Source organism: Hylobates moloch, unplaced genomic scaffold (assembly GCF_009828535.3).
Source record: "Hylobates moloch isolate HMO894 unplaced genomic scaffold, HMol_V3 SCAFFOLD_3, whole genome shotgun sequence".
NCBI classification, from domain to species: Eukaryota; Metazoa; Chordata; class Mammalia; order Primates; family Hylobatidae; genus Hylobates; species Hylobates moloch.
Window position 1 is genome coordinate 33,319,667 of NW_026652278.1, and position 24,655 is coordinate 33,344,321.

The 24,655-nt window shown below is 45.7% G+C and overlaps 1 pseudogene; it reads right to left on the reverse strand.

Annotated features, from left to right (window-relative positions):
- Nucleotides 1-3,618: 3,618 nt before the first annotated feature.
- Nucleotides 3,619-6,480, reverse strand: LOC131383157 (UPF0764 protein C16orf89-like; annotated as a pseudogene).
- Between the last annotated feature and the right edge of the window lie 18,175 nt (nucleotides 6,481-24,655).

Sequence of the window (24,655 nt, forward strand, 5' to 3'; positions counted from 1 at the left end):
CTCTGTCACAAAAAAAGAAAGAAAGAAAATATTTTCACCTAACTTTACATAGCTTTCTGATATAGATAATGTCATTAAGTAGATATGTATAGAAGTCTATGAAAAAAACCCTGTTTCCTTCAGTCCTGGAGCAGAATCCAACTCCATTTCAGCATGGGGTGGGAGCTCAGTTTAGAAAATTGTCTGACATATAGCAGGCATTCAATAAAAAGTATTAATTAAATTGCCGTGTCAACTGCTAACTCCCTGGATCAGCTTCTGTGCTCTCAACCATACTCCCAAAGTCTAAGGAAAGCCTATGACACTTTTCCTGTAACTCTGATAAGTAACTTGAGTTCACTTACTAAAATCTTTTTTAAAATTAAGACATTGTTTATGTTAAAAAGCTCAAAACAGGTCAGGTACAGGGGCTCACACCTGTAATCCCAGCACTTTGGGAGGCCAAGGCATGAGGACTGCTTGAGCCCAGGAGTTCAAGACCAGTCTGGGCAACATAGGGATATCCCATCTCTACAGAAAAAAAAAAAAAAATGTTTTAATTAGCCAGGCAAACTGGCATGCAGCCCAGCTTTTCGGGAGGCTGAGCCAGGAAGATGGAGGGGATCACTTGAGCCCAGGAGGTGGAGACTGCAGTGAGCCATGGTCACGCACTCTAGCCCAGGCAACAGAGTAAGCAGAGTAAGACACTGCCTTAAAAAAATTAAGCTCAAATCAGATAGCATTTTATTAACCTCTACTGTTAGAAAGGGGAAGACTCATTATAGAAGGAGTGTATGAACTACCAGCTTCCAAGTCCTCAATTCCTTCCTACCTCATTTCTCTATATACCAGATAAATATGCAATATTTTACCTTCTGCTGATGATAGAGTGCTAATTAATTAATGTTGGCAAGATCTTTTAAAATGGGAATGTAGAGTCTGTTAAAGAAGCGGGAAACAGAATACTAGAGCAAGCCCTCAAGATTGACTAAATTTTGTGTGTGTGTGTGTGTGTGTGTGTGTGTGTGTGTGTGTATTGGTGTGTGTATGATGGGGTCTTGCTCTGTGGCCCAGGCTGGAATGCAGTGGTGCGATCTGGGCTCACTGCGAACCTCTGCCTCCCGGGTTCAAGCGATTCTCCTGTCTTAGCCTCCCCAATAGCTTGGACTACAGGTGCACGCCACCACACCCAGCTAATTTTTGCATTTTTAGTAGAGACGGTGTTTCTCTATGTTGGCTAGGCTGGTCTTGAACTCCTGACCTTAAGTAATATGCCTGCCTTGGCTTCCCAAAGTGCTGGGATTACAGGCATGAGCCAACACGCCTGGCCTATTGGCTAGATTTTATAATGTTACATAACATGTTTTCTTGTACCAAATGAATAGGGTAGATGACTTTTAAAAGAGTTGTTTTCTTAAAGTCTTCCTGTTACATTGGCAATAGTAAATAGCAGCCCAAATTAGCAATTGCTTAAAATGTTTGAAGGGTCAAGCATCTGGGAGAATGGGAACCAATGATGTAGCCCTCCCTTGTTTGTTTTCATCTTTCATTCTACAAGTAATTACTGAATGAATACACACTGTGTGTCATCAGTATTCTAAGCTGTATGGGAGATATCGTTTCTATTTTTATTTTTTGAGATGAAGTCTCACTCTGTTGCCCAGGCTGGAGTGCAGTGGCATGACCTCGGCTCACTGCAACCTCTGCCTCATAAGTTCAAGTGATTCTCCCTTCTCAGCTTCCTGAGTAGCTGGGATTATAGGTGCACACCACCATGCCCAGCCAATTTTTGTATTTTTAGTACAGATGGAGTTTCACCATGTTGGCTAGGCTGGTCTCAAACTCCTGACCTCAGGTGATCCGTCTGCCTCGGCCTCCCAAGTGCTGGGATTACAGGCATGAGCCAGTGCACCTGGCCTATTGTTTTGTTTTAATTTAATTTAATTTTTAGAGACAGAGTCTTGGTCTGTTGCCCAGGCTGGAGTGCAGCACTGTGGTCATAGCTTACTGCATCCTTGAGCCCTTGGGCTCCAGCGATCCTCCTACCTCAACCTCCTGAATAGCTGGGACTACAGCCACACACCACCACATCTGGCTAATTTTTAAATTTTTTGTTGAGATGGGTATCTCATTATGTTTCCCAGGCTGGTCTCTGACCCCTGGCCTCAAGTGATCCTCCCACCTCAGTCTCCCAAAGTACTGGGATTATAGGTGTGAGCCACCATGCCTGGCCTTTATGGGAGATATACAGGCATATAAGAGGGCAACATCTTCCATTAAGCTTATAATTTAGTAGAGGAAGTAAGATATGCATGTATAAATATCCAGGATATTATGTAAGACAGGATATAAGAAAAGTGCAAAGTACTTTCCTGGAGTGATTGGGACAGTATGTAGGGAGCTAGCCTTTGAGCTGGCACAAGTAGGGCAAAAGCAGAGGGAAGGATCATCCAGGCAGAGGTAACTACATGGGGGAAAACATGGTCAAACTTCCTCCTCTGTGAAGTCTTCTCTGACCCTCTCTCCTTTTTCCTTAGCTGTTCCAAATGGAGGTAGACTCCTTCTGCCTTCTTGCTTTCTGTAATTGGTAAGCACCTTCATTGGAACAGTTATTAATATATCATAACTGTTGTTTGCCTGTCACTCCAATAAATTATAAACTCCTTTAGGGCAAGAACTGTGTACTTTCATCTTTGTTTTCCTAGCACTTAGCAGGGCTTCTGACATGTATAAATACTTGAGGGAGTAGGGGAATCAATTATAGAATGTGTTCAAGGGGGAGCAAGTACTACAATACAGCTGGAATCAAAGATTCATGCCGAAAAGCAGTGGGAATTAAGCTACAAAAGTAGGTTGGGAAGTAGGTCTGATAATATCAAGTGTTGGTAGAGAAGTGGAGGAGTGGAAACTCATACACTGCTGATGAGACTGCTAAGTTGGCACAACCATTTTAGAGAACTATTTATCAGTATCTAATCAAGTCTAATGCTCATATCCTGTGGCCCAGAAATTTCAATTCTGGGGAGACTCTTATACATGTATACAAAGGAGACAGATACAAAATATTTAGAGCAAAAAGCTAGAAATAAATTCAATGTCCATGAACAGAACAGATGAATAACTAGAGCTACATATATCAATGTGGGTAAATAAAGTATAATATTGAGTGGAGGAAAAAAAACCCCAAGACTGCAGGAGAATTCCTCTTTTTTTTTTTTTTGAGACGGAGTCTGGCTCTGTTACCCAGGCTGGAGTGCAGTGGTGCGATCTCGGCTCACTGAAACCTCCGCCTCCCAGGTTCAAGCAATTCTCTTGCCTCAGCTTCCTGAGTAGCTAGGACTACAGGCACTCGCCACCACGCCCGGCTAATTTTTGTATTTTTAGTAGAGACAGGTTTTCACCATGTTAGCCAGGCTGGACTGGAACTCCTGACCTCAGGTGATCCACCCGCCATGGCCTCCCAAAGTGCTGGGATTACAGGCGTGAGCCACCGCGCCCAGCCCCTCTTATCTTTGTATAAAGGTTAAAATACTGGCAAACAGTACTATGTATTATTTAGGAATATATATATTATATTTATGTATTTATAAAGATAGAAATATAAAGCCTGGGCCCATTGGCTCACGCCTATAATCTCAACACTTTGGGAGGCTGAGGCGGGCGGATCACTTGAGGTCAAGAGTTCGAGACCAGCCTGGCCAAACATGGTGAAACCCCGTCTCTACCAAAAAATACAAAAATTAGCCAGGTGCGGTGGCACGCACCTGTAGTCTCAGCTACTTGGGAGGCTGAGGCATGATAATCACTTGAACTTGGGAGGCAGAGGTTGCAGTGAGCTGAGATCATGCCACTGCACTTCAGACTGGGCCACAGAGTGAGACCGTGTCTCAAAAAAATAAATAAATAAAAAGATATATATGTGTATATAAAGAAATGCCTGGCCGGGCATGGTGGCTCACGCCTGTAATCCCAGCACTTTGGGAGGCTGAGGCAGGGGGATCACCTGAGGTCAGGAGTTCGAGACCAGTCTGGCCAACATGGTGAAACCCTGTCTCTACTAAAAATACAAAAATTAGCCAGGTGTGGTGGCGGGCACCTGTAATCCCAGCTACTCGGGAGGCTGAGGCAGGAGAATTGCTTGAACCCAGGAGGTGGAGGTTGCAGTGAGTGGAGATCGTGCTACTGCACTCCAGCCTGGGTGACAGAGCAAGATCCCATCTCAAAAAAAAAAAAAAAAAAGAAAAGAAAAAAGAAATACCTGGGCAAGATGAATACCAAATGTAGGACAGTAGGGAAGGAGATGTAATCAGAGAAGTTTACATAAGGGCCTTGATTCTGTTAAACTGGGTGGGGGGTATATGGGTCTTTTGTATTATATACATAGTATGCAAAAAATATTATTAACATAGAAGGTTTCAGGCTTGCACTTTCCCCTGACTCCCTCACCCAAATTAGTCTGGTAGTGAAGAGGCAAAAAGAGGGCAAGAGGCCCTTGGTCTGAATCTCTCAATCTATCAAACTGGAGAGAAGGCAATTCTTTAACAAGTGTCATAAACAAAATAGAAATAAAGAAAATTAAATAAATGAACGAAAAAATATAAAAACAAAAGAAAAACAAATAAAAAGAAAGTAGATTCTACATATTCACAACTCACCTAGTACTCACATTAGACAAGTGAAAAGGACAAATTTAATAAAATTTATTTGAAATCTAGGAATAAGGGCTAAATGTAAGGGGCTTGGGCTTGGAGGTTTTGAGTTAGAATTATATTTGTTTTAAAATGTCTTTGGGCTGGGCGCGGTGGCTCACGCCTGTAATCCCAGCACTTTGGAAGGCCGAGGCAAAAAGATCACCTGAGGTCAGGAGTTCGAGACCAGCCTGGCAAACATGGCAAAACCCCATCTCTACTAAAAATACAAAAATTTGCCAGGCCTGGTGGCATGCACCTATAATCCCAGCTACTCGGGAGGCTGAGGCAGAAGAATTGCTTGAACTCGGGAGATGGAAGTTGCAGTGAGCCAAGATCATGCCACTGCACTCTAGCCTGGGCAACAGAGCAAGACTCCGTTTCAAAAATAAATAATAAATAAAATAAAATAAAATGTCTTTGTAATTGAATGTATCAGTAGGCAAAATAAAAATCCATGGAGTTGAAGATACTCTTTACCAGTTGTTGATATGGCAGGAAGGAATCAGGATTGTCCTCAGCCCCACTGGCCTCCTCCACTCTGCCAAATAAATTTCTCCAACTGTTTTTTTGTTTTTTTTTTTGAGACAGAGTCTTGCTCTGTTGCCCAGGCTGGAGTGCAGTGGCATGATCTTGGCTCACTACAACTTCTGCCTCCCAGGTTCAAGCAATTCTCCTGCCTCAGCCTCCCGAGTAGCTGGGATTACAGGTGCATGCCACCACACCTGGTTAATTTTTTATATTTTTGGTAGAGATGGGGTTTCATCATGTTGGCCAGGCTGGTCTGGAACTCTTGACCTTGTGATCCGCCCACCTCGGCCTCCCAAAGTGCTGGGATTACAGGCATGAGCTGCCGCGCCCGGCTTTTTTTTTTTGGGGGGGGGACAGGGTCTCACTCTGTCAACCAGGCTGGAGTGCAGTGGCGTGATCTTGGCTCACTGCAATCTCCACCTCCTGGGTTCAAGTGATTCTCCTATCTCAGCCTCCCGAGTAGCTGGGATTACAGGCACGTGCCACAATGCCCAGCTAAATTTTTTTTGTATTTTTAGTAGAGACACGGTTTCACCATTTTGGCCAGGCTGGTCTCGAACTCCTGGCCTCAAGTGATCCACCCACCTCGGCCTCCCAAAGTGCTGGGATTACAGGCATGAGCCACTGCACCCTGCCTCTCCAACTGTTTTAAAACATTTATAGACCAGGCACTCTGGCTCACACTTATAATCCCAGCACTTTGGGAGACCAGTGCAAGAGGATCGCTTGAAGCCAGCAGTTTGAGACCAGCCTGGACAACAAAGTGAAACCCAACTCTACAAAAAATTTAAAAAATTATTATTTTAAAAAGAAGCTGGTTCCATTGTAGTGGGTTATCAGAACTTATTAACATTAGTGTCATTAAAGTGGTATACAAACCCTCACCACTAATTTGACTGGCTTTAAAAAAAGAAAAAAAAACATTTATAAAGATGTATAATGTTCAACAGATTCATCAATGCAACAAAGTATTTACACTACATATAAAAAGACCGTTTAAAAGGCTGGGCACGGTGGCTCATGCCTGTAATCCTAGCACTTTGAGAGGCCGAGGCAGGAGGATCATGAGGTCAGGAGATCGAGACCATCCTGGCTAACATGGTGAAACCCCGTCTCTACTAAAAATACAAAAAAAATTAGCTGGGCGTAGTGATGGGCGCCTGTAGTCCCAGCCACTCAGGAGGCTGAGGTAGGAGAATGGTGTGAACTGGGGGGGCAGAGCTTGCAGTGAGCCAAGATCGCACCACTGCACTCCAGCCTGGGCGACAGAGTGAGACTCCATCTCAAAAAAAATAAAAATTAAAATTAAAAAATTAAAAGACCATTTAAAGACGGGTGTGTGTGGTGGCTCATGCCTGTAATCCCAGCACTTTGGCAGGCCAAGGTGGGTGGATTGCTTGAGTCCAGAAGTTCAAGACTAACCTGGGCAACATGGCAAAACCCCATCTCTACTTAAAAAAAAAAAAAAAAATTAGCCAGGTGTGGTGGCATGCACCTGTAGTCCCAGCTACTCAGGGGGTTGAGGTGGGAAGATCACTTGAGCCCGGGAGGTGGAGGCTGCAGTGAGCCCTGATGGTGCCACTGCACTCCAGCCTGGATAACAGAGTGAGACCCTGTCTCGGAAACAACAAACAAACAAACAAATAAAAGTTATATATTATTTTTTCCTTCTTCTTTAAAAAAAAAAAAAAATTTTTTTTTGAGACAGAGTCTTGCTCTATTGTCCAGGCTGGAATGCAGTGGCACAATCTCGGCTCACTGCAACCTCCACCTCTCGGGGTCAAGCGATTCTCCTGCCTCAGCCTCCCGAATAGCTGGGATTACAGGTGCCTGCCACCATGTCCAACTAATTTTTGTATTTTTTTTTTTAGTAGAAATGGGGTTTCACCATGTTGGCCAGGCTGGTCTTGAACTCCTGACCTCATGATCCACCTGCCTCGGCCTCTCAAAGCACTGGGATTACAGGGGTGAGCCACGGCACCCGGCCAGACATATATATATTTTAAAGAAAACTGAAAATAGAAACAAACAAAAAATAATAGAAATATATATATTTACAGTTAGGGTTCCCTCAAATCTTTGCTCAAATTTTACTTCTTCAATGATACTTACTTTGATCATTCTATTATTATTATTATTATTATTATTATTATTGAGACTCAGTTTCACTCTGTCACCCAGGCTGGAGTGCTGTGGCATGATCTCGGCTCACTGCAACCTCCACCTCCCAGATTCCAGCGCTTCTCCTGCCTCAGCCTCCCGAGCAGCTGGGATTACAGGCACCTGCCACCATACCCAGCTAATTTTTGTATTACTAGTAGATATGGGTTTCGCCATGTTGGCCAGGCTGGTCTCGAACTGACCACAAATGATCTGCCTGCCTTAGCCTCCCAAAGTGCTGGAAATACAGACGTGAGCCACCACGCCCAGCCTGATCATTCTGTTAAATACTGCAGCCTACCACCTGCCCATTACTCCTGATTCTGCATTTCTCTCTCTCTTTCTAAGCTAGGAATTCAAGATCAGCCTGGGCAATAAAACAATACCCTGCCTCTAAAAACAAAACAAAACACAAAACCCAGAAAATATTGCATCCATAGAAGCAGACAAGATACAGTAAAAAAGAAACATTCTAGCAGAATCTTTGGAAATTAAAGTATGATAACAGGTCTTAAAAACTCAACAGGGCTGGGTGTGGTGGCTCACGCCTGTAATCTCAGCACTTTGGGAGGCCGAGGCAGGTGGATCATCTGAGGTCAGGAGTTCAAGACCAGCCTGGCCAACATGGTGAAACCCATCTCTACTAAAAATACAAAACTTAGCTGGGCGAGGTGGCGGGCATCTATAATCCCAGCTACTCAGGAGGCTAAGGCAGCAGGATCACTTGAACCTGGGAGGTGGAGGTTGCAGTGAGCCAAGATCGTGCCACTACACTCCAGCCTGGGCAACAAGAGCGAAACTCCATCTCAAAAAAAAAAACCAAAAAACAAAACAAAAAAAACTTAACTCAATAGAAGGTTTGTAAGATGAAGTTCAGGGAATCTAAAAAGCCAAGCAAAAGCAAAAGGCATGGAAAATAATATAGGAATTTTTAAAAATAGAGAATCAATTCTGAAGATTCAAGAGAGAGAACAAAGAAAATGGAAGAGGAAGATGAAATCATCAATTAATCAAAAAACATCCTCAGAAACGAAGGAAAAACATTTCTAGATTGAAATGGACTAGGAAACGTCTTTGATACTGGATGAAAATGGATCCATACCAAAGCACATCATCATGAAATTTTGGGAAACCAAGAACAAAGAGAATATCTTTAAAATATGCCTTTTTCACAAGACTAATAAAGAATGAGTTTCTCAGCTGGGTGCGGGGGCCCACGCCTCTAATCCCAGCAATTTGGGAGGCAGGGGCAGATGGATCACTTCAGGCCAGGAGCTTGAGACCAGCCTGGCCAACACTGTGAAACCCCGTCTCTACTAAAAATGCAAAAATTAGCCCAGCATGGTAGTGTATGCCTGTAGTTCCAGCTACAGGTTGAGGCACGAGAATCACTTGAACCTGGGAGGCTGAGGTTACAGTGAGCCGAGATCACGCCAGCACAGCACACTCCAGCCTGGACAACATAGTGAGACTCTGTCTCAAAAAAAAAAAAAAATAGAATGGGTTTATCCAAATCAAGGGAGTAAATCAAGAAAGAGGAACACAAAGGATCCAGGAACAGGGGATCTAACACAGGAGAGAACAAGGCTGAAGAGAATTCCCAGGACAAAAATTATGTATGCAACAGGTTGAGAGAGTAACCAGTCCAGATTGGAGCATGTGAGGGGGCTCCAGAAGAGATTTCTTCAAGAAAATGAAATTGAAAAAATATCTGATGTGACCAAGTGTATTGAGAAGAGATGTAGACAACTGGGGCGGAGGTTGAGTTAAATTAATATAATAAGTACATAGAAAAATACAACTATTAGGTCCAAAAAACACAAAAAGTTATGCAAGAGAGAAACATTACTCGGCTTACTTGGGTACATTACTTGGCTTATTTGTGAACAATATTTGCACAGCCACAGCAGTATAAACACTGACTTTTTTTTTTTTTTTTTTTTTTTGAGACAGAGTCTTGCTCTGACTCCCAGGCTAGAGTGCAGTGGCGTGATCTCAGCTCACTGCAACCTCCGCTCCCCGAGTTCAAGCAGTTCTCTGCCTCAGCCTCCCTAGTAGCTGGGATTACAGGCACCGCCACCACACCTGGCTAATTTTTGTATTTTTAGTAGAGATGGGGTTTCACCATCTTGGCCAGGCTGGTCTTGAGCTCCTGACCACTGTGATCCACCTGCCTCAGCCTCCCAAAGTGCTGGGATTACAGGTGTGAGCCACCACGCCCAGCCAACACTAGTTAATTAACCGAATTTTTTACAACACAAGTGTATTGAGAGGACAGAGAAAGTGAAGCATGCAGATACCATGTGAATGAGTGAGGATGTGGTAGTGGTGGCACTGGTGATGGTGAAAAAGATAAAATTCTCATCTTCTCTGTTGAGAAGTTCATAAATAATGTAAACATGTTTAATATGTAGTCATATAAGCCTTTAGAGATAAGTCATTTAGAGATACAGAGGTAAATGCCAGAAGGTTCCATTAAGAGAAGTTGAAAGTGGTTACCTTTGAGGAGCTGAAAATGGTGAGGAGAGGAGGCCGGGGCACTGCTATTTCAAAACAAGCCGTATGGCAGGGGTTGGGGAGTGGGGGGGGGATGGGGACAAGCCTTATAAGGCCATTTAACTCTTTAAATCATGTACAAGTATAACTTAGATATAAAATAAGAACAAAATACAAAGAGACTATAGGAGACTTTTCCAAGTGAACAGAGCCCATTGGGAGGCCCCCACCCCCAATCTATTTCTATGACATTGTCTTATGTGGTATCCCACCAATCTTCCCCCAGCCTAGCACTCAAACAAGCGTGCTGACAAGAGCAGAAGGGAGACATTGGTTGAGTCTGGATCTGCCCTGTCAGGCTCTTGTTAGAAGCTCAAGTCAGCAGCCCATTAACACAAGATTACTTCTCTCTAGGCAAGTTAAAGATTTTTCTACTGAAATCACAAATATCAAAACCAGACTGACTCAATCCTAATGTGTTTTTTCTTCCTTACATTCCACTGAACATCTTGATTCCAAAACCCATGATTCTAAGCACACCTTCTGCTCCTTTCTTGAGGTTTTCCTCTGTTCATTGCTAGAATGGCCTTGGAGTCCATCTGCCTTAGGTAGCACTCACACTTGCCAAGTCTTTTAACACTTGGATAACAAAATAGTTTGTTACCCTTTCACCTCACTCTCTTGCCTTCACTGAGGATAAAAGGCAGCGGTACTATTAGCTGTGCTTTTTTTTTTTTGTAAAGAATATTACCTTTACCTAACAAATTCTACGATATTTTTCCTTTTGCTTCACTGGCTATTCTACTGGCTCTGATTCTAAGGCTGGTCCATGACATAAATAAGGAACTGTTTGGGGAACAAAGCTGGAATGACCTTGGTAAACCAGGCATGCTCATCCACTCACTGCTTAGCACTCAAGGGAGAAGAATGTCTCATTTCAGATTAGTTCAAAACAAAACATTTCACTTTGTCCTTGTCTCTGACCTAGACAACCCTCTTATCTGTGATAAAGAAGGCATGCTTATGCTATTTTCCACTAAATAAAGCTAGAAGGGATATTTAATATCTTGGAAAGCTCTCAATAGTTTCCAAAGTTAGAATTAACAAATGAAATTTACTAGGGAAATATATATATATATAATATATAAATATATATTATATATTTTATATAAAATAAATATATATATTATATATAAATATATAATATATATAAATATATATATATTATATATATTTTTTGAGATGGAGTCTCGCTCAGTGGCGTGATCTCGGCTCACTGCAACCTCCACCTCCTGGGTTCAAGCCATTCTCCTGCCTCAGCCTCCCGAGTAGCTGGGACTACAGGTGCATGCCACCCTGCCCAGCTAATTTTTTGTATTTTTAGTAGAGACGGAGTTTCACTGTGTTAGCCAGGATGGTCTCAATCTCCTGACTTAATGATCCACCCGACTCGGCCTCCCAAAGGGCTGGATTACAGGTGTGATCAACCACACCTGGCCAACCAGGGCTATATTTAAAGTCCCATGCTTATGTTCAAAATATTAATTTCACAAACATAGGATGAGGAAGACTTAGCTTAACAGTTCAAGTGAAAAAAGCTATGAGTCTTGGATGACTACAAACTTAAGGTTTTTTTTATTTTTATTTTTATTTTTATTAGTTTTTTAGGCTTAATAAGTTGAGAGCAGGAAGTGGCTGGGGAGTGACTACCAAAATGTAAATACTTCTCTTTTTACCTCTGACAACACAGGCAAGATTGAGTGCATCTATCAGTTCACACATAAATATTTACTGAGGATCTAGTATGAGGAAGAGGCTGTGGCAGTAGAACGAAAGGAAAAACCCAAGGATCTTTGAATAGGTTGGACAGACAACATATACATAAAAATAATAGCAGTAATGATCACTTACATTTTAATAGTGCTTTAATTTATTATGTCTTTCATTTATACCACCTCTTTGTACTTCATAGCTGCCCTATGAGGTTGTAAGTCAAATACAGTTATCATTTTATTTATTTATTTATTTTTTAATTTTTGAGAAGGAGTCTCACTCCGTCGCCTAGGCTAGAGTGCAGTGGCGCAATCTTGGCTCACTGCAACCTCTGCCTCCTGGGTTCAAGTGATTCTCCTGCCTCAGCCTCCCAAGTAACTGGGACTACAGGCGCGTGCCACCCTGCCTGTCTAATTTCCGTATTTTTAGTAGAGATGGGGTCTCACTGTGTTGGCCAGGCTGGTTGCAAACTCCTGGTATCAAATGATCTGCCTGCCTCAGCCTCCCAAAGTGCTGGGATTACAGGCATGAGCCACCAAGCCCGGCCAGTTATCATTTTAAAGTTGAAAAAACTGAGGCTGAGAGAAGTTAAAGCAGTGATTCTCAAACGTTTAGCTCTCAACCCCTTTATACCCTTAAAATTATTTAGGTACCTCACACTACATACAAAAATGAAATCAAAAGGGATCGAAGACCTAAATGTAAGAGCTGTAATTATAAAAGTCTTAAAAGAAAACTAAGTGTAAATCTTTGTGACCTTGAAACAGACAATGGCTTCTTTAATGTGACACCAAAAGCACAAGCAACGAAATAAAAAATAGGTAACTGGACTGCATCAAAATTAAGAAGTTTAATGCTTCAAAAGATACTAGCAGCGAGGTGTGGTGGCTCACGCCTATAATCCCAGCACTTTGGGAGGCTGAGGTGGGAAGACTGCTTGAGCCCAGGAGTTCAAGACCAGCCTGGACAACATAGTGAGATCTCATATCTACAAAAAAAAATTTAAAAAATTAGCCGGGCTTGGTGGCACACACCTGTGGTCACAGCTACTTAGGAGGCTGAGGCAGGAGGATTGCTCAGGCCTGGGAAGTTGAGGCTTCAGTGAGTTGTGTTCAGGCCACTCCATTCAAGCCTGAACAACAGAACGAGATGTCTCAAAAAAAAAAAAAAAAAAAAACATAAAATAACAATAAAAACCTATTACTATTATAACAGTTTTTTTTTAAAGGAAAATAACTATTTTCCAAAGCAAACAAACATTTAGTGAGATGAGAGTTATTTTACATTTTTACTAATCTCATTAATGTCTGACTTAATAGAAGACAACTGGATTCTCATATCTATTGCCATATGTTGTTCGGTTGAAATAGATGAAGAAAATCTAATCTCATTCAAATATGTAGTTGGAAAAGGGAGGAGGATTTTTTTTTTTTTTTTTTTTTGAGATAGGGTCTCACTCTGTCACCCAGGCTGGAGTGCAGCGGGCCAATCTTGGCTTACTGCAACCTCTGCCTCCCAGGCTCTAGCGATCCTCCCACTTCAGCCTTCCAAGTACCTGGGAATACATGCACATGCCACCACACCCAACTAATTTTTGTATTTTGGTAAAGATGAAGTTCCACCATGTTGTCCAGGCTGGTCTTGAATTCCTGGACTCAAGTGATCCGTCCACTTTGGCCTCCCAAAGTGCTGGGATTATACGTGTGAACCACCACAGGGAGGAGGATTTCAATAGATAATTGTGGATATTCTTCTTTGATACTACACTAAAACTCAACAAGTGTAGTGTCACACACGTCCGTGTGAAGAGACCACCAAACAGGCTTTGTGTGAGCAACAAGGCTGTTTATTTCACCTGGGTGCAGGCGGGCTGAGTCCAAAAAGAGAGTCAGCAAAGGGTGATGGGATTATCATTAGTTCTTATAGTTTTGGGATAGGCATACAAAGTACACCCTCAAGGGCTGGGGGATAATATATAGTATCAGTTAGGGTGGGTCAGGAACAAATCACAGTGGTGGAATGTCATCAATTAAGGCTATTTTCACTTCTTTTGTGGATCTTCAGTTGCTTCAGGTCATCTGGATGTACACGTGCAGGTCACAGGGGATATGATGGCTTAGCTTGGACTCAGAGGCCTGACACTCCTATCTTCTTATATTAATATGAAAAACAAAACAAAATAGTGGTGAAGTGTTGAGGCAGCAAACATTCTTGGGGGTGGTATGGAGAGATAATGGGTGATGTTTCTCAGGGCTGCTTTGAGCGGGATTAGGGGTGGCATGGGAACCTAGAATGGGAGAGATTAAACTGAAGAAAGATTTGGGGGTAAGGGGAGATATTTTGGGCTTGTTAGAATGAGTATTTGTCTTATAGAATGATTGTTGATGGCCTGGATGCGGTTTTGTATGACTTGAGAAACTAAATGGAAGGAAGACACAAGGTCTGAATAAGAGAAGGAGAAAAATAGGTATTAAAGGACTAAGAATTGGGAGGACCCAGGACATCCAATTAGGGAGTGCCCAAGGGGGTTCAGCATAATTATTTGCTTGGTTGGTGAATTTTTGGGCTCTATCCTTGAGTTTTTTATGTTGTCATACACCAGGACAGATTGATTTAGGTAAAAACAACACTCTTTGTTTAAAAATATACAGAGTCCTCTTTTTTTAGCAGTGAGTAAGTCGAGGCCTTGGCAATTTTGGAGGAAAGAGAAATGCAAAGCCAGCAATTGTTTGTTAAAGAAGGATTAGAGGGCCGGCATAGTGGCTCACGACTGTAATCCCAGCACTTTGGGAGGCCGAGGCAGGCGAATCGCGAGGTCAGATGGAGACCATCCTGGCTAACATGGTGAAACCCCATCTCTACTAAAAATACAAAAAATTAGCCGGGCATGGTGGCGGGCACCTCTAGTCCCAGCTACTCGGGAGGCTGAGGAAGGAGAATGGTGTGAACCCAGGAGGCGGAGCTTGCAGTGAGCAGAGATCACACCACTGCACTCCAGCCTGGGGGAAAGAGCAAGACTCCATCTCAAAAAACAAAACAAAAAAAAGGATTATAAAATGGGGCTAGGAGAGAGTGAGACTGATAGTGTGGTGGGGAGAGGTAGAGAGTGGCATAAGAATGGGAACCAGAATAAGAATGAGTATAAAAGTAAAGAATAGGACTTCATTAGGGTGAAAGTATTGGAGGGTACCTTGCCACTGAAGATCTGTCCACTTCAAGAGAGACTTAAGGGTGGCGATTTGAGGTAAAACCAGGAGCCACTAAATACCAAGAGCCTGAGAAACTGCTTGGGTGATTTGACTAATAAAGGCCGGTCTGTTATCACACTGTATAGAGGTGGGAAGGCCAAACGGAGGAATTGTGTCTGACAGAAGGGAAGAAATGACCGTGGTGGCCTTCTCAGATCCTGTGGGAAAGGCCTCTACCCATCCAGTGAAAGTATCTACCTAGACCAAGAGGTAGTTTAGTTTCCTGACTCGGGGCATGTCAGTAAAGTCAATTTGCCAGTCCTGGGCGGGGGCAAATCCCCCAGCTTGATGTGTAGGGAAGGGAAGGGGCCTGAACAATCCCTGAGGAGCAGTAGAATAGCAGATGGAACACTGAGAAGTGATTTTCTTGAGGACAGATTTTCACGATGGAAAGGAAATGAGAGGTTCTAAGAGATGGGCTAGCGGCTTGTAACCTACATGGAAGAGGTTATGAAATGACGACAGAATAGAATGGGCCTGTGAGGCTGGAAGGAGATATTTTCCTTGATCCAAGAACCATTTGCCTTGTGTAGGAAGAGATTGATACGTGGAAGTTTCAGTGAGGAAGTAGGTAGGAGTGACCGATTAGAAGGAGAAAAACTGGCCGTGAGGGACAGAAGTTGGAATGCTAGCTTCTTCTTTAGCTACCATATCAGCATAAGTGTTGCCCTGAGTGATGGGATCTGATGCCTTTTGATGGCCCTTGCAGTGAATGACTCCAGCTTCCTTTGGAAGTAAAGCAGCCTTGAGAAGAGTTTTTATTAAAGAGGCATTAATGATGGAGGACCCTTGCATAGTGAGGAAACCTCTTTCAGCCCATATAACAGCATGGTGGTGCAGGATATGGAAGGCATATTTAGAGTCAGTATAAATATTGACGTGTAGTCCCCTTTGCAAGAGTGAGGGCCCGAGTTAAGGCAATGAGCAGGGCAGAGTGGTAGCCATAAGGATAGATGTGGAAGATAGTATAGCATGGCCTGCCTTTGCTGGTGTGTGGCGATTAGGCCTGGTGGAACTGCCATCAGTAAACCAAGTGTGATCAGGGTGAGGAACAGGAAAGAAGGAAATATGGGGAAATGGAGTGAATGCCAGGTGGATCAGAGAGATACAGTCATGGGGGTCAGGTGTGTTATCAGGAATAATGTGGGAGGCTGGATTGAAGTCCGGGCCAGGAACAATGGTAATTGTTGGAGACTCAACAAAGAGTGAGTATAGGCTGGGCATGGTGGCTCATGCCTGTAATCCCAGGACTTTGGGAGGCCGAGATGGGAGGATCACTTCAGGTCAGGAGTTCAAGACCAGCCTGGCCAACATGGTGAAACCCCATCTCTACTAAAAATACAAAAAATTAGCCGGGTGTGGGGCACACACCTGTAATCCCAGCTACTCCAGAGGCTGAGGCGGGAGAATCGCTGGAACCTGGGAAGTGGAGGTTGCAGTGAGCCGAGATTTTGTCACTGCATGCCAGTCTGGGAGACGGAGTGAGACTCCATCTCAAAAGAGTTGAGTATAGCTGAAGGAGCCAGGGAGCGGAAAGTATATGTGCCAGGTATGAGGAAGAAAATAGATTTTGGAAGTTATGAGAACTGTAGAGGGCGAGTTGAGCATAATGTGATTTTGAGGGCCTCTAAAAGTATCAAAGCAGCGGCAGCCGCCACACACAGACATGAGGGCTAGGCTAAAACAGTAAGGTCAAGTTGTTTGGACAGAAAGGCTACAGGGCGTTGTCCCGGCCCTTGTGTAAGAATTCCGACCACACAGCCCTGCACTTTGGCTGTGTGTAATGAAAAAGTTGGGATGAGTTAGGGAGAGCTAGTGTGGGAGCAGCTTTTAGGGCTGTTTTTTAAGGAATGGAAAGGGGAGTGGGGAAAGGATTTAGGATTTATGGGGTCAGCTAGGTTTATCTAGAACAGAATAATGGGTTGTAGAGGGAGGTATTGAGGATAGGAGAGTATATGGGTTTGGCACTCTGGGGTGGATAGGCAAGACAATTTTGTTGACAAGGCACAGATCCTGAACTAACCTGTAAGACTTGCCTGGTTTTTGGACAGGTAAAATGGGGGAATTGTAAGGAGAGTTTATAGGCTTTGGAAGGCCATGCTGTAGCAGGCGAGTGATAACAGGCTTTAATCCTTTTAAAGTGTATTGTGGGATCCTTTTAAAGTGTGCTGTGGGATGGGATATTGGTGTTGAGCAGGGTAAGGGTGATTAGGTTTTAATGGGATGGTAAGGGGTACATGATCGGTTGCCAAGGAGGGAGTAGAGGTGTCCCATACTTGTGGATTAAGGTGGGGAGATACAAGGGGAGGATGCAAAGGAGGCTTTGAACTGGGAAAAAGGGTGGCAATGAGGTGTGGCTGTAGCCCGGGAACAGTCAGGGAAGCAGATAATTTGGTTAAAATGTCTTGACCTAATAAGGGAGCTGGGCAAGTAGGGATAAGTAAAAAAGAGTGCATAAAAGAATGTTGTCCAAGTTGGCACCAGAGTTGGGGAGTTTTAAAAGGTTTAGCAACCTGGCTGTCAATACCCACAACAGTTACGGAGGCAAGGGAAACAGGCCCTTGAAAAGAAGGTATTGTGGAGTGGGTAGCCTCCATATTAAGAAAAGGACAGACTTCCCCTCCACTGTAAGAGTTACCCAAAGCATCTGTGATGGTCCAAGAGTCTTCTGAGGTGATTGGGCAGCATCAGTCTTCAGCCGTTAAGCCAAGAAGATCTGGGAAGGAGTTAGTCAGAGAGTCTTGGGCCAGAGTTCAAGCAGCTCTGGGAGTGGCTGCTGGGTGAGTTGGACAGTCCGATTTCCAGTAGGGTCCGGCACAGATGGGACATGGCTCAGGAGGAATCCTGGCCTGCGGGCATTCCTTGGCCCAGTGACCAGATTTCCAGCACTTGAAGAAAGATCCTGGGGGAGGCGGTCCTGGAGGAACACCTGGCCGCTGCGATTCAGGCATTTTGAAGTTCTTGTGTGCTGGAGATGTGGCTGGGACTTCTCTCACAGTGGAGGCAAGTAATTGCAACTCAGAAATACGTTGCCTCTACTCTATTACTGTACACCTTGAAGGCGAGGTTAATTAAGTCCTGTTGTGGGGTTTGAGGACTGGAATCTAATTTTTGGAGCTTTTTCTAATGTCGGGAGGGGGTTGGGTAATAAAATGCATATTGAGAATAAGACGGCCTTCTGGCCCCTCTGGGTCTAGGGCGGTAAAGCATCTAAGCATTGTTGCCAAACGGGCCATGAACTGGGCTGGGTTTTTATATTTGATGAAAAACAGCCTAAATGCTAACTGATTGGGAGAGGTCAGATGAAGAAAAATGAGCATTAACCTTGACTATGCCTTCAGCTCCAGCCACCTCTTTTTTTTGTTTTTTTTGCCTTGAAATGTTTATTTTTTTATTTTTTTATTTTTTTTGCACACAAAACAATAAACATTTTCTAAAAGTACATACAAACAAAAAGATGTATATCAAACATATTAGGAAGGTTGCACATGGGAAGACGGGGAATAGAAATGGGGGGTGGGAATTAAAGAAAATAAATGAGAGAGGGACTTTGTATGGATCAATGATAATAACTCAATCCTCTATTTGACAAAGAAGGAGAAGGAAGAGGAAGAAAAAGAAAGTGGGATAAAGGATCAGAAAGGGAGGAAAATAGAAAAAATTAGAGTATGACTCCAGGGTAGACCTGTTTTGTTGTCGCTTGGTTGGTTGGTTGGTTTGTCTGTTGTATTTTTCATATGTTTCACCATGTTGGCCAGGCTGGTCTCGAACTCCTAGCCTCAAGTGATCAACCCGCCTCGGCTTCCCAGAGTACTGAGACTACAGGAGTGAGCCACCATGTCCAGCCCCCACATTGCTTCTGGCCTCTGTGGTAGACCTCCCAGACGGGGCGGCCGGGCAGAGGCGCTCCCCACATCCCAGACGGGGCGGCCAGGCAGAGGTGCTCCTCACTTCCCAGACGGGGCGGCCAGGCAGAGGCGCTCCTCACTTCCCAGACGGGGTGGTGGCCGGGCAGAGGCGCTCCTCACTTCCTGGACGGGGCAGCCGGGCAGAGGCGCTCCTCACTTCCCGGACGGGGCGGCCGCGCAGAGGCGCTCCTCACTTCTTCCCAGACGGGGCGGCCGGGCAGAGGCGCTCCTCACATCCCAGACGATGGGCAGCCGGGCAGAGTCGCTCCTCACATCCCATACGATGGGCAGCCAGGCAGAGGCACTCCTCACATCCCAGACGATGGGCGGCTGGGCAGAGGTGCTGCGGCCAGGCAGAGACTCCTTCAGATGGGGTGGCGGCTGGCAGGTCCTCTCACTTCCAGAAGGGGCCGGGCAAGTCTCCACTCCGTGCTGCTCACCTCCCACACGATGGGCAGCCAGGCAGAGACGTTCCTCACTTCCCAGATGGGGTGGCGACCTGGCAGAGGCGCTCCTCACTTCTTCCCAGACTGGGAGGCCGGGCAGAGACGCTCCTCACTTCCCAGACGGGGTGGTGGCTGGGCAGAGGCGCTCCTCACTTCCTGGATGGGGCGGCCGGGCAGAGGCGCTCCTCACTTCCCGGATGGGGCGGCCGGGCAGAGGCGCTCCTCACTTCCCAGATGGAGTGGTGGCCGGGCAGAGTCGCTCCTCACATCCCAGACGATGGGCGGCCGGACAGAGGCGCTCCTCACATCCCACACGATGGGCGGCCGGGCAGAGACGTTCCTCACTTCCTAGACGGGGTGGCGGCTGGGCAGAGGCGCTCCTCACCTCCCAGACGGGGCGGCTGGGCAGAGGAGCTCCTCATAACCCAGACGATGGGCGGCCAGGCAGAGACGCTCCCCACCTCCCAGACTGGGCGGCGGCCAGGCAGAGGCTGCAATCCCAGCACCCTGGGAGGCCAAGGCAGGCGGCTGGGAGGCGGAGGCTGCAGCGAGCCGAGACCACGCCACCGCACTGCAGCCTGGGCAACACCGAGCACCGAGTGAGCGAGCCTCCGTCTGCAGTCCCAGCACCTCTAGAGGCCGAGGCGGGCAGACCACCGGAGGTCAGGAGCTGGAGACCAGCCTGGCCGACATGGCGAAACCGCGCCTCCAGCCAAAGGAGAAAAACCAGGGAGGGGTGGTGGCGCGCGCTGGCAATCGCAGGCAGCCCGCAGGCCAGGACAGGAGAATCACAGGAGCCGGACACAGGGAGTCTGCAGCGAGCCGAGTGTACTCCAGCCTGGGCCACAGAGGGAAGAAAAGAAAAAGAAAGAAGGAAGAGGGAAGGAAGGAAGGAAGGGAGGGAGGGAGGGAGGGAAATGTTTTTAATAGAATTGGTCTAGCAATCGTTCAGGATTTCAGTGTCCCTGTCTGGACACTGCCAACCCACAGCTGGAGGGGCATTTAAGGCACATCATTTTGTGATTAGAATTACAAAAAGTTTGATTAATATTGCAGCTGCAAAATTAACAGACACAATTTTCACTCATAATTTAAAACATTTTGTTTTGATGAAATGCTTTGCTTTCACAATAGAAGATCAATAGTACACAGTATATTGAACTCTGTAGCAAAATTATTTTTTGAGAAAGTATAAAAGTGAGAAATAGTGATTTCCTCAATTTGTTTATAGTCTTATCACAAAGTAGGCCAAAGTTCAGTATTAAATAAATAGATATCCTAATAAAAGTTTGTACGAGTTTTCCTAAGGAAATACATTCATAAGACTGTTTACCTTCTGTTTGACAGCAGTGACAGGAACATGGGGATTCCCACTCATGACGAGTCCCTAGCACTCAGCTCCTGGCACCCACAGCCTAGGTGGGCTGCATCACCTGGTAGGATGCAGCCTGGGCTTCTGCGAGTGAGGTTTCCTCACCTGTAACTCTGGTTCCGTGTTTGTGCTTAGCCTGTGCAATTCTGGTAAACACAGAAAACCTGCCTGTCCACCCCCAGTGCTGAAGACTGGTCAAGGAGGTGTTAGTGAGAGTGTTGTGTTCACCGTGTGGAGATCAGGCGGTGATTACCACATCTTCTTTGCTGACTTTAGTAACTGGGTGTCCAGAGAGGAGCGACCAGGAGTGGCCGAGCGGTTGCCTGGACTCAGCTTCTGATTCTGCAGCCGGGAGTCTGATGCAGGCCCAAGGGTCAAGGGGAGTTGTTCAGCACCTGGAATCGCCATGCACTGCTCTGTGGGCCGCACGACGCTCCTGCTGTGTTCTCCCAGGCACCAACAGGCACTTGGAAGGCAACTTTGCTCCTCTGGCCACCTGGAGACCTCTTGGTGGTGCAGATGGGACAAACTGGGGGCCTGTCAGAACACCCACTCATGCCAGGAAGGCCAGGCACCAGCCTGCTCTGATGAAGTCAGGATGGTCAGCCATCTCTTTAAAAGGAAATTGTTGGGCAGGTGGGGGAGAGCTAGTCGTGGAATGAAACTGTAAGCCATACCGGGTGTGAGGAGGGGAGGTGATAAAAGGATTATAGGGTGGGGGAGCAGAGGCTAAGTAAGAATTGGGACCTGGCTTGTCCTGGTGAGGAGCAGCCTGGGGAGAAGGGGAGAGGTCAGATGAGTCCATTGAAAAGAAGGATTCAAAGGACTCAGAACTTGGGGTGGAGACCGAAGGAACAGACAGGAGACAAAGAAGAAAGATTTGGGATGAGTCACATTGGGAGCAGAGACTAGGGAGGGACCAATGTGTAAAAGAATGCCTGGATGTCAGGCACCTCAGACCATTTGCCCATTTTATGACAAGAATTATCTAGATCTTGTAGGATGGAGAACTCGAAAGTGCCGTTTTCTGGCTATTTGGAATCATTGTCGAGTTTGTATTGGGGCCAAGTGGTGTTGCAGAAGAAAATAAGACACTTAGGTTTTAGGTCAGGTGTGAGTTGAAGAGGTTTTAAATTTTTGAGAACACAGGCTAAGGGAGAAGAAGGAGGAATGGAGGGTGGAAGGTTGCCCACAGTGAAGGAGGTAAACCCAGAGAAAAGAGAGGATAGAGACACGGAGAAGGCGGGTGGGGTGGCGGGGGGCGTTGAGCAGCCCTGGGCTGCAATGTGGGTGAGCAGCCAAAGCAGGTTTCCCCGCAATTGACTTGCCACTAAGGGAATGTGGGTGAATGACCAAGGCAGGCGTCCCCGCGGTGATCAGACACCAATGGAGTGTGGGTGAATAATCAGGCAGGCGTCCCCCCAGTGATCAAACACCAAGGGAAGACTATCTTCCCGAGTCCATGACTGATGCTGGAGTTTTGGGTCCACGGATAAAATGTGTCTCCTTATCTCTACTAGAGAGGAAAAAGAACAGGAATTGGAAGGACAGGGAGATTGAGGGGTAGTGAGAGAGGAAGATTGAAGGGTAGCGAGAGAGGCTGGAGAAGAGTGAAAAGACCACTTACCCAATTTGAAATTGGTGAGATGTTCCTTGGGCTGGTTGGTCTGAGGACCTGAGATCATAGGTGGATCTCCTCATGGAGTGAGGGCGAGGACAGGGGACTGTTCTCCCAAAGGAGTCCTCTTGTCCTGGGTCTTCAGCACCAAATGTCACATGTGTCCGTGTGAAAAAACCACCAAACAGGCTTTGTGTGAGCAATAAGGCTGTATATTTCACCTGGGTGCAGGCGGGCTGAGTCTGAAAAAGGAGTCAACAAAGGGTGGAGGATTATCAGTTCTTATAGGTTTGGGATAGGCGTACAAAGTACATTCTCAAGGCAGAGAGAATATTACAAAGTACCTTCTTAAGGGTGGGGGAGAATATATCGTATCAGTTACGGTGAGGCAGGAACAAATCACAATGGTGGAATGTCATCAGTTAAGGCTATTTTCACTTCTTTTGTGGATCTTCAGTTGCTTCAGGCTATCTGGATGTATACATGCAGGTCACAGGGGACATGATGGCTTAGTTTGGGCTCAGAGGCCTGACATGTAGTATCTTAAAGGTTAATTGCACTGGGAATTTGAAACCATGTCAATGAATTTTTTGTATTCCATTACATTGTAGTTCATTGGTCTGACTTGCATTTCTTTTGTTTTGTTTTTGAGACATGGTCTTACTCCATCACCCAGGCTGGAGGGCAGTGGCACAATCATAACTTCCTGTAACCTCAAACTCCTAAGCTCAAGCCATCCTCCCACCTTAGCCTCCCAAGTAGCTAAGACGTCACGTGCATGCCACCATGCCTGGCTAATTTTCTTACTCTTATTATTTTTAGAGATAGGATCTTGCTGTGTTGGCCAGGCTGGTCTCAAACGCCTGGCCTCAAGTGATCCTCCAGCCTCTGCCTCCCAAAATGCTGGGATTAGAGACATGAGCCACCACACCTGGCCTCATTTGCATTTTCAATGCACCTTTTATCCATGCATGATTTTGTAATATTTTGTTTTGGTCATTTGAAAAGTATTCATTCACTGAGTTATGCAAATCTTCTAAAATGTTGACACATTTTATTCTATAATATTTAAAAATTCACATTTGTGAACATCACCACTAATATAATCAGAAGAGTCTTTAATTATTAGGAAGCTGTCAAGCTTAGTACCACATGCAAGATTACCACAATGCTGAGTTTTGCTTGAAAGCTATTTTTTCTTTTCTTTTTCTTTTTTTTTTTTTTTTTTGACAAGGTCTTGCTCTGTTCCCTGGGCTGGAGTGCAGTGGCACAATCATGGCTCACTGCAGCCTTAGGCTCCCAGGCTCAAGTGCTCCTTCCACCTCAGCTGGTGCATGCCACTGTGTCCGGAATTGGTGGGTTCTTGGTCTCACTGACTTCAAGAATGAAGCCGCGGACCCTCGCGGTGAGTGTTACAGCTCTTAAGGTGGCGCATCTGGAGTTTGTTCCTTCTGATGTTCGGATGTGTTCGGAGTTTCTTCCTTCTGGTGGGTTCGGAGTCTCGCTGGCTCAGAAGTGAAGCTACAGACCTTCACGGTGAGTGTTACAGCTCTTAAGGCGGTGCGTCTGGAGTTGTTCGTTCCTCCTGGTGGGCTTGTGGTCTCGCTGGCTCAGGAGTGAAGCTGCAGACCTTCGTGGTGAGTGTTACAGCTCTTAAGGTGGCGCGTCTGGAGTTGTTCGTTCCTCCTGGTGGTCTCATGGTCTCGCTGGCTTCATGAGTGAAGCTGCAGACCTTCGCGGTGAGTGTTACAGCCCATAAAAGCAGTGTGGACCCAAAGAGTGAGCAGTAGCAAGATTTATTGCAAAGAGCGAAAGAACAAAGCTTCCACAATATGGAAGGGGACCCGAGCAGGTTGCCACTGCTGGCTGGGGCAGCCTGCTTTTATTCTCTCATCTGGCCTCACCCACGTCCTGCTGATTGGTAGAGCTGAGTGGTCTGTTTTGACAGGGCGCTGATTGGTGCATTTACAATCCCTGAGCTAGACATAAAGGTTCTCCACATCCCCATCAGATCAGTTAGATACAGAGTATGGACACAAAGGTTCTCCAAGGCCCCACCAGAGCAGCTAGATACAGAGTGTTGATTGGTGCACTCACAAACCCTGAGCTAGACACAGGGTGCTGATTGGTGCGTTTACAAACCTTGAGCTAGATACAGAGTGCCGATTGGTGTATTTACAATCCCTGAGCTAGACATAAAGGTTCTCCAAGGCCCCACCAGACTCAGGAGCCCAGCTGGCTTCACCCAGTGGATCCAGCACCAGGGCTGCAGGTGGAACTGCCTGCCAGTCCCGCGCCATGCGCTCACACTCCTCAGCCCTTGGGTGATCGATGGGACTGGGCGTGGTGGAGCAGGGGGCGGTGCTCGTCGGGAAGGCTTGGGCTGCTCAGGAGCCCACAGAGGTGGGGGAGGGCTCAGGCATGGCAGGCTGCAGT